Source organism: Leptodactylus fuscus, unplaced genomic scaffold, assembly GCF_031893055.1.
Source record: "Leptodactylus fuscus isolate aLepFus1 unplaced genomic scaffold, aLepFus1.hap2 HAP2_SCAFFOLD_99, whole genome shotgun sequence".
Taxonomy (NCBI): Eukaryota; Metazoa; Chordata; class Amphibia; order Anura; family Leptodactylidae; genus Leptodactylus; species Leptodactylus fuscus.
In genome coordinates this window covers 35,001-48,389 of record NW_027441045.1, presented here as the reverse complement: position 1 = coordinate 48,389, position 13,389 = coordinate 35,001, and the positions used below count along the sequence as shown (strand labels likewise).

At 52.2% G+C, this 13,389-nt stretch overlaps 11 non-coding genes and 5 pseudogenes across 11 annotated transcripts; all 16 read left to right on the top strand.

Annotated features, from left to right (window-relative positions):
• Positions 1-714: 714 nt before the first annotated feature.
• LOC142189385 (5S ribosomal RNA) lies at positions 715-833 on the top strand. The gene has a single exon (XR_012713560.1). It is a non-coding gene; the product is annotated as a 5S ribosomal RNA (ribosomal RNA).
• A 715-nt stretch (positions 834-1,548) lies between these two features.
• LOC142189408 (5S ribosomal RNA) lies at positions 1,549-1,657 on the top strand (annotated as a pseudogene).
• A 714-nt stretch (positions 1,658-2,371) lies between these two features.
• Positions 2,372-2,490, top strand: LOC142189237 (5S ribosomal RNA). The gene has a single exon (XR_012713422.1). It is a non-coding gene; the product is annotated as a 5S ribosomal RNA (ribosomal RNA).
• A 715-nt stretch (positions 2,491-3,205) lies between these two features.
• Positions 3,206-3,324, top strand: LOC142189298 (5S ribosomal RNA). Its single transcript, XR_012713479.1, has one exon. It is a non-coding gene; the product is annotated as a 5S ribosomal RNA (ribosomal RNA).
• Positions 3,325-4,038: 714 nt separating this feature from the next.
• LOC142189225 (5S ribosomal RNA) lies at positions 4,039-4,157 on the top strand. The gene has a single exon (XR_012713411.1). It is a non-coding gene; the product is annotated as a 5S ribosomal RNA (ribosomal RNA).
• Positions 4,158-4,871: 714 nt separating this feature from the next.
• LOC142189235 (5S ribosomal RNA) lies at positions 4,872-4,990 on the top strand. The gene has a single exon (XR_012713420.1). It is a non-coding gene; the product is annotated as a 5S ribosomal RNA (ribosomal RNA).
• Positions 4,991-5,704: 714 nt separating this feature from the next.
• LOC142189384 (5S ribosomal RNA) lies at positions 5,705-5,823 on the top strand. The gene has a single exon (XR_012713559.1). It is a non-coding gene; the product is annotated as a 5S ribosomal RNA (ribosomal RNA).
• A 715-nt stretch (positions 5,824-6,538) lies between these two features.
• Positions 6,539-6,647, top strand: LOC142189407 (5S ribosomal RNA; annotated as a pseudogene).
• A 714-nt stretch (positions 6,648-7,361) lies between these two features.
• On the top strand, positions 7,362-7,470 carry LOC142189424 (5S ribosomal RNA; annotated as a pseudogene).
• Positions 7,471-8,185: 715 nt separating this feature from the next.
• On the top strand, positions 8,186-8,294 carry LOC142189502 (5S ribosomal RNA; annotated as a pseudogene).
• Positions 8,295-9,008: 714 nt separating this feature from the next.
• On the top strand, positions 9,009-9,127 carry LOC142189214 (5S ribosomal RNA). The gene has a single exon (XR_012713400.1). It is a non-coding gene; the product is annotated as a 5S ribosomal RNA (ribosomal RNA).
• Positions 9,128-9,841: 714 nt separating this feature from the next.
• Positions 9,842-9,960, top strand: LOC142189064 (5S ribosomal RNA). Its single transcript, XR_012713261.1, has one exon. It is a non-coding gene; the product is annotated as a 5S ribosomal RNA (ribosomal RNA).
• Positions 9,961-10,674: 714 nt separating this feature from the next.
• Positions 10,675-10,793, top strand: LOC142189202 (5S ribosomal RNA). Its single transcript, XR_012713389.1, has one exon. It is a non-coding gene; the product is annotated as a 5S ribosomal RNA (ribosomal RNA).
• A 714-nt stretch (positions 10,794-11,507) lies between these two features.
• On the top strand, positions 11,508-11,626 carry LOC142189190 (5S ribosomal RNA). The gene has a single exon (XR_012713378.1). It is a non-coding gene; the product is annotated as a 5S ribosomal RNA (ribosomal RNA).
• A 714-nt stretch (positions 11,627-12,340) lies between these two features.
• On the top strand, positions 12,341-12,459 carry LOC142189364 (5S ribosomal RNA). Its single transcript, XR_012713540.1, has one exon. It is a non-coding gene; the product is annotated as a 5S ribosomal RNA (ribosomal RNA).
• A 714-nt stretch (positions 12,460-13,173) lies between these two features.
• LOC142189421 (5S ribosomal RNA) lies at positions 13,174-13,282 on the top strand (annotated as a pseudogene).
• Positions 13,283-13,389: the final 107 nt, after the last annotated feature.

The following is a 13,389-nucleotide window of genomic DNA, read 5'->3' as shown; positions in this document are numbered from 1 at the left end:
TTTGCTTTTCCTCACTTCCACCAGCAGGGGTCACTCTCCTCTATGCCATTTTTACATTCACTTTTTACACTGCACACTTGCTTCTTTTACATTCGCTTTCTCTCTTGCACTCTTTAGGCCTTGCAAAATCCTAGTATTCTCAGTCTTACCGCTATCACTCTTAGCAGCCGCAGCGGGCGTGGTGGCCACCGGCGTTGTGGCTTTTTTCTTTTAATAATAGCAGGCTTCATTTCCATAGTATCTGGGCCTCCCGCCGGGCTGGAAGCCATAGCTAGTAACCTGCAGACCAATTTACAGGGCAACACAGGCTGAACATCTTTGCAGACAACGCGCCCTAAGAAAAGAGAAGCTGACTGAAAAGCAGCTTCGCTTCCAGGCACGGGCAACCATCTCAACTTCTTCCTTAGCCGACTACTGGACAATGGGCTCTGGTCCAGCTTGCTCTTTCTTTCACCCCCGGGATGGTTTCTTAGCCCTGCGCAGACCTTGCGCCCAGCCCTTTTGAAAGAGGGCGGCTGCGGCCTGTGACTGGTTGCTGAACAACACCTGTGGGTATAAGGGCCGCCCCCAGCTCTTGCACTGCTCCTGTTGGAGTATGAAGTTCCCTTAAGAGAAGGCAAAAAGTGAAGAAAAAGGTCTAGCATGAAGTAGTGCAAAGGGCTGCCAGCAGCCAGGCTGCAAAGTAGAAGAGGAGTAAGTGAGAAGCCTGTCTCTGCTTACGGCCACACCACCCTGAACACGCCCGATCTCGTCTGATCTCGGAAGCTAAGCAGGGTCGGGCCTGGTTAGTACGTGCATGGGAGACCGCCTGGGAATACCAGGTGCTGTAGGCTTTTGCTTTTCCTCACTTCCACCAGCAGGGGTCACTCTCCTCTATGCCATTTTTACATTCACTTTTTACACTGCACACTTGCTTCTTTTACATTCGCTTTCTCTCTTGCACTCTTTAGGCCTTGCAAAATCCTAGTATTCTCAGTCTTACCGCTATCACTCTTAGCAGCCGCAGCGGGCGTGGTGGCCACCAGCGTTGTGGCTTTTTACTTTTAATAATAGCAGGCTTCATTTCCATAGTATCTGGGCCTCCCGCCGGGCTGGAAGCCATAGCTAGTAACCTGCAGACCAATTTACAGGGCAACACAGGCTGAACATCTTTGCAGACAACGCGCCCTAAGAAAAGAGAAGCTGACTGAAAAGCAGCTTCGCTTCCAGGCACGGGCAACCATCTCAACTTCTTCCTTAGCCGACTACTGGACAATGGGCTCTGGTCCAGCTTGCTCTTTCTTTCACCCCCGGGATGGTTTCTTAGCCCTGCGCAGACCTTGCGCCCAGCCCTTTTGAAAGAGGGCGGCTGCGGCCTGTGACTGGTTGCTGAACAACACCTGTGGGTATAAGGGCCGCCCCCCAGCTCTTGCACTGCTCCTGTTGGAGTATGAAGTTCCCTTAAGAGAAGGCAAAAAGTGAAGAAGAAGGTCTAGCGTGAAGTAGTGCAAAGAGCTGCCAGCAGCCAGGCTGCAAAGTAGAAGAGGAGTAAGTGAGAAGCCTGTCTCTGCCTACGGCCACACCACCCTGAAAACGCCCGATCTCGGAAGCTAAGCAGGGTCGGGCCTGGTTAGTACTTGGATGGGAGACCGCCTGGGAATACCAGGTGCTGTAGGCTTTTGCTTTTCCTCACTTCCACCAGCAGGGGTCACTCTCCTCTATGCCATTTTTACATTCACTTTTTACACTGCACACTTGCTTCTTTTACATTCGCTTTCTCTCTTGCACTCTTTAGGCCTTGCAAAATCCTAGTATTCTCAGTCTTACCGCTATCACTCTTAGCAGCCGCAGCGGGCGTGGTGGCCACCAGCGTTGTGGCTTTTTACTTTTAATAATAGCAGGCTTCATTTCCATAGTATCTGGGCCTCCCGCCGGGCTGGAAGCCATAGCTAGTAACCTGCAGACCAATTTACAGGGCAACACAGGCTGAACATCTTTGCAGACAACGTGCCCTAAGAAAAGAGAAGCTGACTGAAAAGCAGCTTCGCTTCCAGGCACGGGCAACCATCTCAACTTTTTCCTTAGCCGACTCCTGGACAATGGGCTCTGGTCCAGCTTGCTCTTTCTTTCACCCCCGGGATGGTTTCTTAGCCCTGCGCAGACCTTGCGCCCAGCCCTTTTGAAAGAGGGCGGCTGCGGCCTGTGACTGGTTGCTGAACAACACCTGTGGGTATAAGGGCCGCCCCCAGCTCTTGCACTGCTCCTGTTGGAGTATGAAGTTCCCTTAAGAGAAGGCAAAAAGTGAAGAAAAAGGTCTAGCGTGAAGTAGTGCAAAGGGCTGCCAGCAGCCAGGCTGCAAAGTAGAAGAGGAGTAAGTGAGAAGCCTGTCTCTGCCTACGGCCACACCACCCTGAACACGCCCGATCTCGTCTGATCTCGGAAGCTAAGCAGGGTCGGGCCTGGTTAGTACTTGGATGGGAGACCGCCTGGGAATACCAGGTGCTGTAGGCTTTTGCTTTTCCTCACTTCCACCAGCAGGGGTCACTCTCCTCTATGCCATTTTTACATTCACTTTTTACACTGCACACTTGCTTCTTTTACATTCGCTTTCTCTCTTGCACTCTTTAGGCCTTGCAAAATCCTAGTATTCTCAGTCTTACCGCTATCACTCTTAGCAGCCGCAGCGGGCGTGGTGGCCACCAGCGTTGTGGCTTTTTTCTTTTAATAATAGCAGGCTTCATTTCCATAGTATCTGGGCCTCCCGCCGGGCTGGAAGCCATAGCTAGTAACCTGCAGACCAATTTACAGGGCAACACAGGCTGAACATCTTTGCAGACAACGCGCCCTAAGAAAAGAGAAGCTGACTGAAAAGCAGCTTCGCTTCCAGGCACGGGCAACCATCTCAACTTCTTCCTTAGCCGACTACTGGACAATGGGCTCTGGTCCAGCTTGCTCTTTCTTTCACCCCCGGGATGGTTTCTTAGCCCTGCGCAGACCTTGCGCCCAGCCCTTTTGAAAGAGGGCGGCTGCGGCCTGTGACTGGTTGCTGAACAACACCTGTGGGTATAAGGGCCGCCCCCCAGCTCTTGCACTGCTCCTGTTGGAGTATGAAGTTCCCTTAAGAGAAGGCAAAAAGTGAAGAAGAAGGTCTAGCGTGAAGTAGTGCAAAGAGCTGCCAGCAGCCAGGCTGCAAAGTAGAAGAGGAGTAAGTGAGAAGCCTGTCTCTGCCTACGGCCACACCACCCTGAACACGCCCGATCTCGTCTGATCTCGGAAGCTAAGCAGGGTCAGGCCTGGTTAGTACTTGGATGGGAGACCGCCTGGGAATACCAGGTGCTGTAGGCTTTTGCTTTTCCTCACTTCCACCAGCAGGGGTCACTCTCCTCTATGCCATTTTTACATTCACTTTTTACACTGCACACTTGCTTCTTTTACATTCGCTTTCTCTCTTGCACTCTTTAGGCCTTGCAAAATCCTAGTATTCTCAGTCTTACCGCTATCACTCTTAGCAGCCGCAGCGGGCGTGGTGGCCACCAGCGTTGTGGCTTTTTACTTTTAATAATAGCAGGCTTCATTTCCATAGTATCTGGGCCTCCCGCCGGGCTGGAAGCCATAGCTAGTAACCTGCAGACCAATTTACAGGGCAACACAGGCTGAACATCTTTGCAGACAACGTGCCCTAAGAAAAGAGAAGCTGACTGAAAAGCAGCTTCGCTTCCAGGCACGGGCAACCATCTCAACTTCTTCCTTAGCCGACTCCTGGACAATGGGCTCTGGTCCAGCTTGCTCTTTCTTTCACCCCCGGGATGGTTTCTTAGCCCTGCGCAGACCTTGCGCCCAGCCCTTTTGAAAGAGGGCGGCTGCGGCCTGTGACTGGTTGCTGAACAACACCTGTGGGTATAAGGGCCGCCCCCAGCTCTTGCACTGCTCCTGTTGGAGTATGAAGTTCCCTTAAGAGAAGGCAAAAAGTGAAGAAAAAGGTCTAGCGTGAAGTAGTGCAAAGGGCTGCCAGCAGCCAGGCTGCAAAGTAGAAGAGGAGTAAGTGAGAAGCCTGTCTCTGCCTACGGCCACACCACCCTGAACACGCCCGATCTCGTCTGATCTCGGAAGCTAAGCAGGGTCGGGCCTGGTTAGTACTTGGATGGGAGACCGCCTGGGAATACCAGGTGCTGTAGGCTTTTGCTTTTCCTCACTTCCACCAGCAGGGGTCACTCTCCTCTATGCCATTTTTACATTCACTTTTTACACTGCACACTTGCTTCTTTTACATTCGCTTTCTCTCTTGCACTCTTTAGGCCTTGCAAAATCCTAGTATTCTCAGTCTTACCGCTATCACTCTTAGCAGCCGCAGCGGGCGTGGTGGCCACCAGCGTTGTGGCTTTTTACTTTTAATAATAGCAGGCTTCATTTCCATAGTATCTGGGCCTCCCGCCGGGCTGGAAGCCATAGCTAGTAACCTGCAGACCAATTTACAGGGCAACACAGGCTGAACATCTTTGCAGACAACGCGCCCTAAGAAAAGAGAAGCTGACTGAAAAGCAGCTTCGCTTCCAGGCACGGGCAACCATCTCAACTTCTTCCTTAGCCGACTCCTGGACAATGGGCTCTGGTCCAGCTTGCTCTTTCTTTCACCCCCGGGATGGTTTCTTAGCCCTGCGCAGACCTTGCGCCCAGCCCTTTTGAAAGAGGGCGGCTGCGGCCTGTGACTGGTTGCTGAACAACACCTGTGGGTATAAGGGCCGCCCCCAGCTCTTGCACTGCTCCTGTTGGAGTATGAAGTTCCCTTAAGAGAAGGCAAAAAGTGAAGAAAAAGGTCTAGCGTGAAGTAGTGCAAAGAGCTGCCAGCAGCCAGGCTGCAAAGTAGAAGAGGAGTAAGTGAGAAGTTTGTCTCCGCCTACGGCCACACCACCCTGAACACGCCTGATCTCGTCTGATCTCGGAAGCTAAGCAGGGTCGGGCCTGGTTAGTACTTGGATGGGAGACCGCCTGGGAATACCAGGTGCTGTAGGCTTTTGCTTTTCCTCACTTCCACCAGCAGGGGTCACTCTCCTCTATGCCATTTTTACATTCACTTTTTACACTGCACACTTGCTTCTTTTACATTCGCTTTCTCTCTTGCACTCTTTAGGCCTTGCAAAATCCTAGTATTCTCAGTCTTACCGCTATCACTCTTAGCAGCCGCAGCGGGCGTGGTGGCCACCGGCGTTGTGGCTTTTTTCTTTTAATAATAGCAGGCTTCATTTCCATAGTATCTGGGCCTCCCGCCGGGCTGGAAGCCATAGCTAGTAACCTGCAGACCAATTTACAGGGCAACACAGGCTGAACATCTTTGCAGACAACGCGCCCTAAGAAAAGAGAAGCTGACTGAAAAGCAGCTTCGCTTCCAGGCACGGGCAACCATCTCAACTTCTTCCTTAGCCGACTACTGGACAATGGGCTCTGGTCCAGCTTGCTCTTTCTTTCACCCCCGGGATGGTTTCTTAGCCCTGCGCAGACCTTGCGCCCAGCCCTTTTGAAAGAGGGCGGCTGCGGCCTGTGACTGGTTGCTGAACAACACCTGTGGGTATAAGGGCCGCCCCCAGCTCTTGCACTGCTCCTGTTGGAGTATGAAGTTCCCTTAAGAGAAGGCAAAAAGTGAAGAAAAAGGTCTAGCATGAAGTAGTGCAAAGGGCTGCCAGCAGCCAGGCTGCAAAGTAGAAGAGGAGTAAGTGAGAAGCCTGTCTCTGCTTACGGCCACACCACCCTGAACACGCCCGATCTCGTCTGATCTCGGAAGCTAAGCAGGGTCGGGCCTGGTTAGTACGTGCATGGGAGACCGCCTGGGAATACCAGGTGCTGTAGGCTTTTGCTTTTCCTCACTTCCACCAGCAGGGGTCACTCTCCTCTATGCCATTTTTACATTCACTTTTTACACTGCACACTTGCTTCTTTTACATTCGCTTTCTCTCTTGCACTCTTTAGGCCTTGCAAAATCCTAGTATTCTCAGTCTTACCGCTATCACTCTTAGCAGCCGCAGCGGGCGTGGTGGCCACCAGCGTTGTGGCTTTTTACTTTTAATAATAGCAGGCTTCATTTCCATAGTATCTGGGCCTCCCGCCGGGCTGGAAGCCATAGCTAGTAACCTGCAGACCAATTTACAGGGCAACACAGGCTGAACATCTTTGCAGACAACGCGCCCTAAGAAAAGAGAAGCTGACTGAAAAGCAGCTTCGCTTCCAGGCACGGGCAACCATCTCAACTTCTTCCTTAGCCGACTACTGGACAATGGGCTCTGGTCCAGCTTGCTCTTTCTTTCACCCCCGGGATGGTTTCTTAGCCCTGCGCAGACCTTGCGCCCAGCCCTTTTGAAAGAGGGCGGCTGCGGCCTGTGACTGGTTGCTGAACAACACCTGTGGGTATAAGGGCCGCCCCCCAGCTCTTGCACTGCTCCTGTTGGAGTATGAAGTTCCCTTAAGAGAAGGCAAAAAGTGAAGAAGAAGGTCTAGCGTGAAGTAGTGCAAAGAGCTGCCAGCAGCCAGGCTGCAAAGTAGAAGAGGAGTAAGTGAGAAGCCTGTCTCTGCCTACGGCCACACCACCCTGAAAACGCCCGATCTCGGAAGCTAAGCAGGGTCGGGCCTGGTTAGTACTTGGATGGGAGACCGCCTGGGAATACCAGGTGCTGTAGGCTTTTGCTTTTCCTCACTTCCACCAGCAGGGGTCACTCTCCTCTATGCCATTTTTACATTCACTTTTTACACTGCACACTTGCTTCTTTTACATTCGCTTTCTCTCTTGCACTCTTTAGGCCTTGCAAAATCCTAGTATTCTCAGTCTTACCGCTATCACTCTTAGCAGCCGCAGCGGGCGTGGTGGCCACCAGCGTTGTGGCTTTTTACTTTTAATAATAGCAGGCTTCATTTCCATAGTATCTGGGCCTCCCGCCGGGCTGGAAGCCATAGCTAGTAACCTGCAGACCAATTTACAGGGCAACACAGGCTGAACATCTTTGCAGACAACGTGCCCTAAGAAAAGAGAAGCTGACTGAAAAGCAGCTTCGCTTCCAGGCACGGGCAACCATCTCAACTTTTTCCTTAGCCGACTCCTGGACAATGGGCTCTGGTCCAGCTTGCTCTTTCTTTCACCCCCGGGATGGTTTCTTAGCCCTGCGCAGACCTTGCGCCCAGCCCTTTTGAAAGAGGGCGGCTGCGGCCTGTGACTGGTTGCTGAACAACACCTGTGGGTATAAGGGCCGCCCCCAGCTCTTGCACTGCTCCTGTTGGAGTATGAAGTTCCCTTAAGAGAAGGCAAAAAGTGAAGAAAAAGGTCTAGCGTGAAGTAGTGCAAAGGGCTGCCAGCAGCCAGGCTGCAAAGTAGAAGAGGAGTAAGTGAGAAGCCTGTCTCTGCCTACGGCCACACCACCCTGAACACGCCTGATCTCGGAAGCTAAGCAGGGTCGGGCCTGGTTAGTACTTGGATGGGAGACCGCCTGGGAATACCAGGTGCTGTAGGCTTTTGCTTTTCCTCACTTCCACCAGCAGGGGTCACTCTCCTCTATGCCATTTTTACATTCACTTTTTACACTGCACACTTGCTTCTTTTACATTCGCTTTCTCTCTTGCACTCTTTAGGCCTTGCAAAATCCTAGTATTCTCAGTCTTACCGCTATCACTCTTAGCAGCCGCAGCGGGCGTGGTGGCCACCAGCGTTGTGGCTTTTTTCTTTTAATAATAGCAGGCTTCATTTCCATAGTATCTGGGCCTCCCGCCGGGCTGGAAGCCATAGCTAGTAACCTGCAGACCAATTTACAGGGCAACACAGGCTGAACATCTTTGCAGACAACGCGCCCTAAGAAAAGAGAAGCTGACTGAAAAGCAGCTTCGCTTCCAGGCACGGGCAACCATCTCAACTTCTTCCTTAGCCGACTACTGGACAATGGGCTCTGGTCCAGCTTGCTCTTTCTTTCACCCCCGGGATGGTTTCTTAGCCCTGCGCAGACCTTGCGCCCAGCCCTTTTGAAAGAGGGCGGCTGCGGCCTGTGACTGGTTGCTGAACAACACCTGTGGGTATAAGGGCCGCCCCCCAGCTCTTGCACTGCTCCTGTTGGAGTATGAAGTTCCCTTAAGAGAAGGCAAAAAGTGAAGAAGAAGGTCTAGCGTGAAGTAGTGCAAAGAGCTGCCAGCAGCCAGGCTGCAAAGTAGAAGAGGAGTAAGTGAGAAGCCTGTCTCTGCCTACGGCCACACCACCCTGAACACGCCTGATCTCGGAAGCTAAGCAGGGTCAGGCCTGGTTAGTACTTGGATGGGAGACCGCCTGGGAATACCAGGTGCTGTAGGCTTTTGCTTTTCCTCACTTCCACCAGCAGGGGTCACTCTCCTCTATGCCATTTTTACATTCACTTTTTACACTGCACACTTGCTTCTTTTACATTCGCTTTCTCTCTTGCACTCTTTAGGCCTTGCAAAATCCTAGTATTCTCAGTCTTACCGCTATCACTCTTAGCAGCCGCAGCGGGCGTGGTGGCCACCAGCGTTGTGGCTTTTTACTTTTAATAATAGCAGGCTTCATTTCCATAGTATCTGGGCCTCCCGCCGGGCTGGAAGCCATAGCTAGTAACCTGCAGACCAATTTACAGGGCAACACAGGCTGAACATCTTTGCAGACAACGTGCCCTAAGAAAAGAGAAGCTGACTGAAAAGCAGCTTCGCTTCCAGGCACGGGCAACCATCTCAACTTCTTCCTTAGCCGACTCCTGGACAATGGGCTCTGGTCCAGCTTGCTCTTTCTTTCACCCCCGGGATGGTTTCTTAGCCCTGCGCAGACCTTGCGCCCAGCCCTTTTGAAAGAGGGCGGCTGCGGCCTGTGACTGGTTGCTGAACAACACCTGTGGGTATAAGGGCCGCCCCCAGCTCTTGCACTGCTCCTGTTGGAGTATGAAGTTCCCTTAAGAGAAGGCAAAAAGTGAAGAAAAAGGTCTAGCGTGAAGTAGTGCAAAGGGCTGCCAGCAGCCAGGCTGCAAAGTAGAAGAGGAGTAAGTGAGAAGCCTGTCTCTGCCTACGGCCACACCACCCTGAACACGCCCGATCTCGTCTGATCTCGGAAGCTAAGCAGGGTCGGGCCTGGTTAGTACTTGGATGGGAGACCGCCTGGGAATACCAGGTGCTGTAGGCTTTTGCTTTTCCTCACTTCCACCAGCAGGGGTCACTCTCCTCTATGCCATTTTTACATTCACTTTTTACACTGCACACTTGCTTCTTTTACATTCGCTTTCTCTCTTGCACTCTTTAGGCCTTGCAAAATCCTAGTATTCTCAGTCTTACCGCTATCACTCTTAGCAGCCGCAGCGGGCGTGGTGGCCACCAGCGTTGTGGCTTTTTACTTTTAATAATAGCAGGCTTCATTTCCATAGTATCTGGGCCTCCCGCCGGGCTGGAAGCCATAGCTAGTAACCTGCAGACCAATTTACAGGGCAACACAGGCTGAACATCTTTGCAGACAACGTGCCCTAAGAAAAGAGAAGCTGACTGAAAAGCAGCTTCGCTTCCAGGCACGGGCAACCATCTCAACTTCTTCCTTAGCCGACTCCTGGACAATGGGCTCTGGTCCAGCTTGCTCTTTCTTTCACCCCCGGGATGGTTTCTTAGCCCTGCGCAGACCTTGCGCCCAGCCCTTTTGAAAGAGGGCGGCTGCGGCCTGTGACTAGTTGCTGAACAACACCTGTGGGTATAAGGGCCGCCCCCAGCTCTTGCACTGCTCCTGTTGGAGTATGAAGTTCCCTTAAGAGAAGGCAAAAAGTGAAGAAAAAGGTCTAGCGTGAAGTAGTGCAAAGGGCTGCCAGCAGCCAGGCTGCAAAGTAGAAGAGGAGTAAGTGAGAAGCCTGTCTCTGCCTACGGCCACACCACCCTGAACACGCCCGATCTCATCTGATCTCGGAAGCTAAGCAGGGTCGGGCCTGGTTAGTACTTGGATGGGAGACCGCCTGGGAATACCAGGTGCTGTAGGCTTTTGCTTTTCCTCACTTCCACCAGCAGGGGTCACTCTCCTCTATGCCATTTTTACATTCACTTTTTACACTGCACACTTGCTTCTTTTACATTCGCTTTCTCTCTTGCACTCTTTAGGCCTTGCAAAATCCTAGTATTCTCAGTCTTACCGCTATCACTCTTAGCAGCCGCAGCGGGCGTGGTGGCCACCAGCGTTGTGGCTTTTTACTTTTAATAATAGCAGGCTTCATTTCCATAGTATCTGGGCCTCCCGCCGGGCTGGAAGCCATAGCTAGTAACCTGCAGACCAATTTACAGGGCAACACAGGCTGAACATCTTTGCAGACAACGCGCCCTAAGAAAAGAGAAGCTGACTGAAAAGCAGCTTCGCTTCCAGGCACGGGCAACCATCTCAACTTCTTCCTTAGCCGACTACTGGACAATGGGCTCTGGTCCAGCTTGCTCTTTCTTTCACCCCCGGGATGGTTTCTTAGCCCTGCGCAGACCTTGCGCCCAGCCCTTTTGAAAGAGGGCGGCTGCGGCCTGTGACTGGTTGCTGAACAACACCTGTGGGTATAAGGGCCGCCCCCAGCTCTTGCACTGCTCCTGTTGGAGTATGAAGTTCCCTTAAGAGAAGGCAAAAAGTGAAGAAGAAGGTCTAGCGTGAAGTAGTGCAAAGAGCTGCCAGCAGCCAGGCTGCAAAGTAGAAGAGGAGTAAGTGAGAAGCCTGTCTCTGCCTACGGCCACACCACCCTGAACACGCCCGATCTCGTCTGATCTCGGAAGCTAAGCAGGGTCGGGCCTGGTTAGTACTTGGATGGGAGACCGCCTGGGAATACCAGGTGCTGTAGGCTTTTGCTTTTCCTCACTTCCACCAGCAGGGGTCACTCTCCTCTATGCCATTTTTACATTCACTTTTTACACTGCACACTTGCTTCTTTTACATTCGCTTTCTCTCTTGCACTCTTTAGGCCTTGCAAAATCCTAGTATTCTCAGTCTTACCGCTATCACTCTTAGCAGCCGCAGCGGGCGTGGTGGCCACCAGCGTTGTGGCTTTTTACTTTTAATAATAGCAGGCTTCATTTCCATAGTATCTGGGCCTCCCGCCGGGCTGGAAGCCATAGCTAGTAACCTGCAGACCAATTTACAGGGCAACACAGGCTGAACATCTTTGCAGACAACGTGCCCTAAGAAAAGAGAAGCTGACTGAAAAGCAGCTTCGCTTCCAGGCACGGGCAACCATCTCAACTTCTTCCTTAGCCGACTCCTGGACAATGGGCTCTGGTCCAGCTTGCTCTTTCTTTCACCCCCGGGATGGTTTCTTAGCCCTGCGCAGACCTTGCGCCCAGCCCTTTTGAAAGAGGGCGGCTGCGGCCTGTGACTGGTTGCTGAACAACACCTGTGGGTATAAGGGCCGCCCCCAGCTCTTGCACTGCTCCTGTTGGAGTATGAAGTTCCCTTAAGAGAAGGCAAAAAGTGAAGAAAAAGGTCTAGCGTGAAGTAGTGCAAAGGGCTGCCAGCAGCCAGGCTGCAAAGTAGAAGAGGAGTAAGTGAGAAGCCTGTCTCTGCCTACGGCCACACCACCCTGAACACGCCCGATCTCGTCTGATCTCGGAAGCTAAGCAGGGTCGGGCCTGGTTAGTACTTGGATGGGAGACCGCCTGGGAATACCAGGTGCTGTAGGCTTTTGCTTTTCCTCACTTCCACCAGCAGGGGTCACTCTCCTCTATGCCATTTTTACATTCACTTTTTACACTGCACACTTGCTTCTTTTACATTCGCTTTCTCTCTTGCACTCTTTAGGCCTTGCAAAATCCTAGTATTCTCAGTCTTACCGCTATCACTCTTAGCAGCCGCAGCGGGCGTGGTGGCCACCAGCGTTGTGGCTTTTTACTTTTAATAATAGCAGGCTTCATTTCCATAGTATCTGGGCCTCCCGCCGGGCTGGAAGCCATAGCTAGTAACCTGCAGACCAATTTACAGGGCAACACAGGCTGAACATCTTTGCAGACAACGTGCCCTAAGAAAAGAGAAGCTGACTGAAAAGCAGCTTCGCTTCCAGGCACGGGCAACCATCTCAACTTCTTCCTTAGCCGACTCCTGGACAATGGGCTCTGGTCCAGCTTGCTCTTTCTTTCACCCCCGGGATGGTTTCTTAGCCCTGCGCAGACCTTGCGCCCAGCCCTTTTGAAAGAGGGCGGCTGCGGCCTGTGACTGGTTGCTGAACAACACCTGTGGGTATAAGGGCCGCCCCCAGCTCTTGCACTGCTCCTGTTGGAGTATGAAGTTCCCTTAAGAGAAGGCAAAAAGTGAAGAAAAAGGTCTAGCGTGAAGTAGTGCAAAGAGCTGCCAGCAGCCAGGCTGCAAAGTAGAAGAGGAGTAAGTGAGAAGCTTGTCTCTGCCTACGGCCACACCACCCTCAACACGCCCGATCTCGTCTGATCTTGGAAGCTAAGCAGGGTCGGGCCTGGTTAGTACTTGGATGGGAGACCGCCTGGGAATACCAGGTGCTGTAGGCTTTTGCTTTTCCTCACTTCCACCAGCAGGGGTCACTCTCCTCTATGCCATTTTTACATTCACTTTTTACACTGCACACTTGCTTCTTTTACATTCGCTTTCTCTCTTGCACTCTTTAGGCCTTGCAAAATCCTAGTATTCTCAGTCTTACCGCTATCACTCTTAGCAGCCGCAGCGGGCGTGGTGGCCACCAGCGTTGTGGCTTTTTACTTTTAATAATAGCAGGCTTCATTTCCATAGTATCTGGGCCTCCCGCCGGGCTGGAAGCCATAGCTAGTAACCTGCAGACCAATTTACAGGGCAACACAGGCTGAACATCTTTGCAGACAACGCGCCCTAAGAAAAGAGAAGCTGACTGAAAAGCAGCTTCGCTTCCAGGCACGGGCAACCATCTCAACTTCTTCCTTAGCCGACTACTGGACAATGGGCTCTGGTCCAGCTTGCTCTTTCTTTCACCCCCGGGATGGTTTCTTAGCCCTGCGCAGACCTTGCGCCCAGCCCTTTTGAAAGAGGGCGGCTGCGGCCTGTGACTGGTTGCTGAACAACACCTGTGGGTATAAGGGCCGCCCCCAGCTCTTGCACTGCTCCTGTTGGAGTATGAAGTTCCCTTAAGAGAAGGCAAAAAGTGAAGAAAAAGGTCTAGCGTGAAGTAGTGCAAAGGGCTGCCAGCAGCCAGGCTGCAAAGTAGAAGAGGAGTAAGTGAGAAGCCTGTCTCTGCCTACGGCCACACCACCCTGAACACGCCTGATCTCGGAAGCTAAGCAGGGTTGGGCCTGGTTAGTACTTGGATGGGAGACCGCCTGGGAATACCAGGTGCTGTAGGCTTTTGCTTTTCCTCACTTCCACCAGCAGGGGTCACTCTCCTCTATGCCATTTTTACATTCACTTTTTACACTGCACACTTGCTTCTTTTACATTCGCTTTCTCTCTTG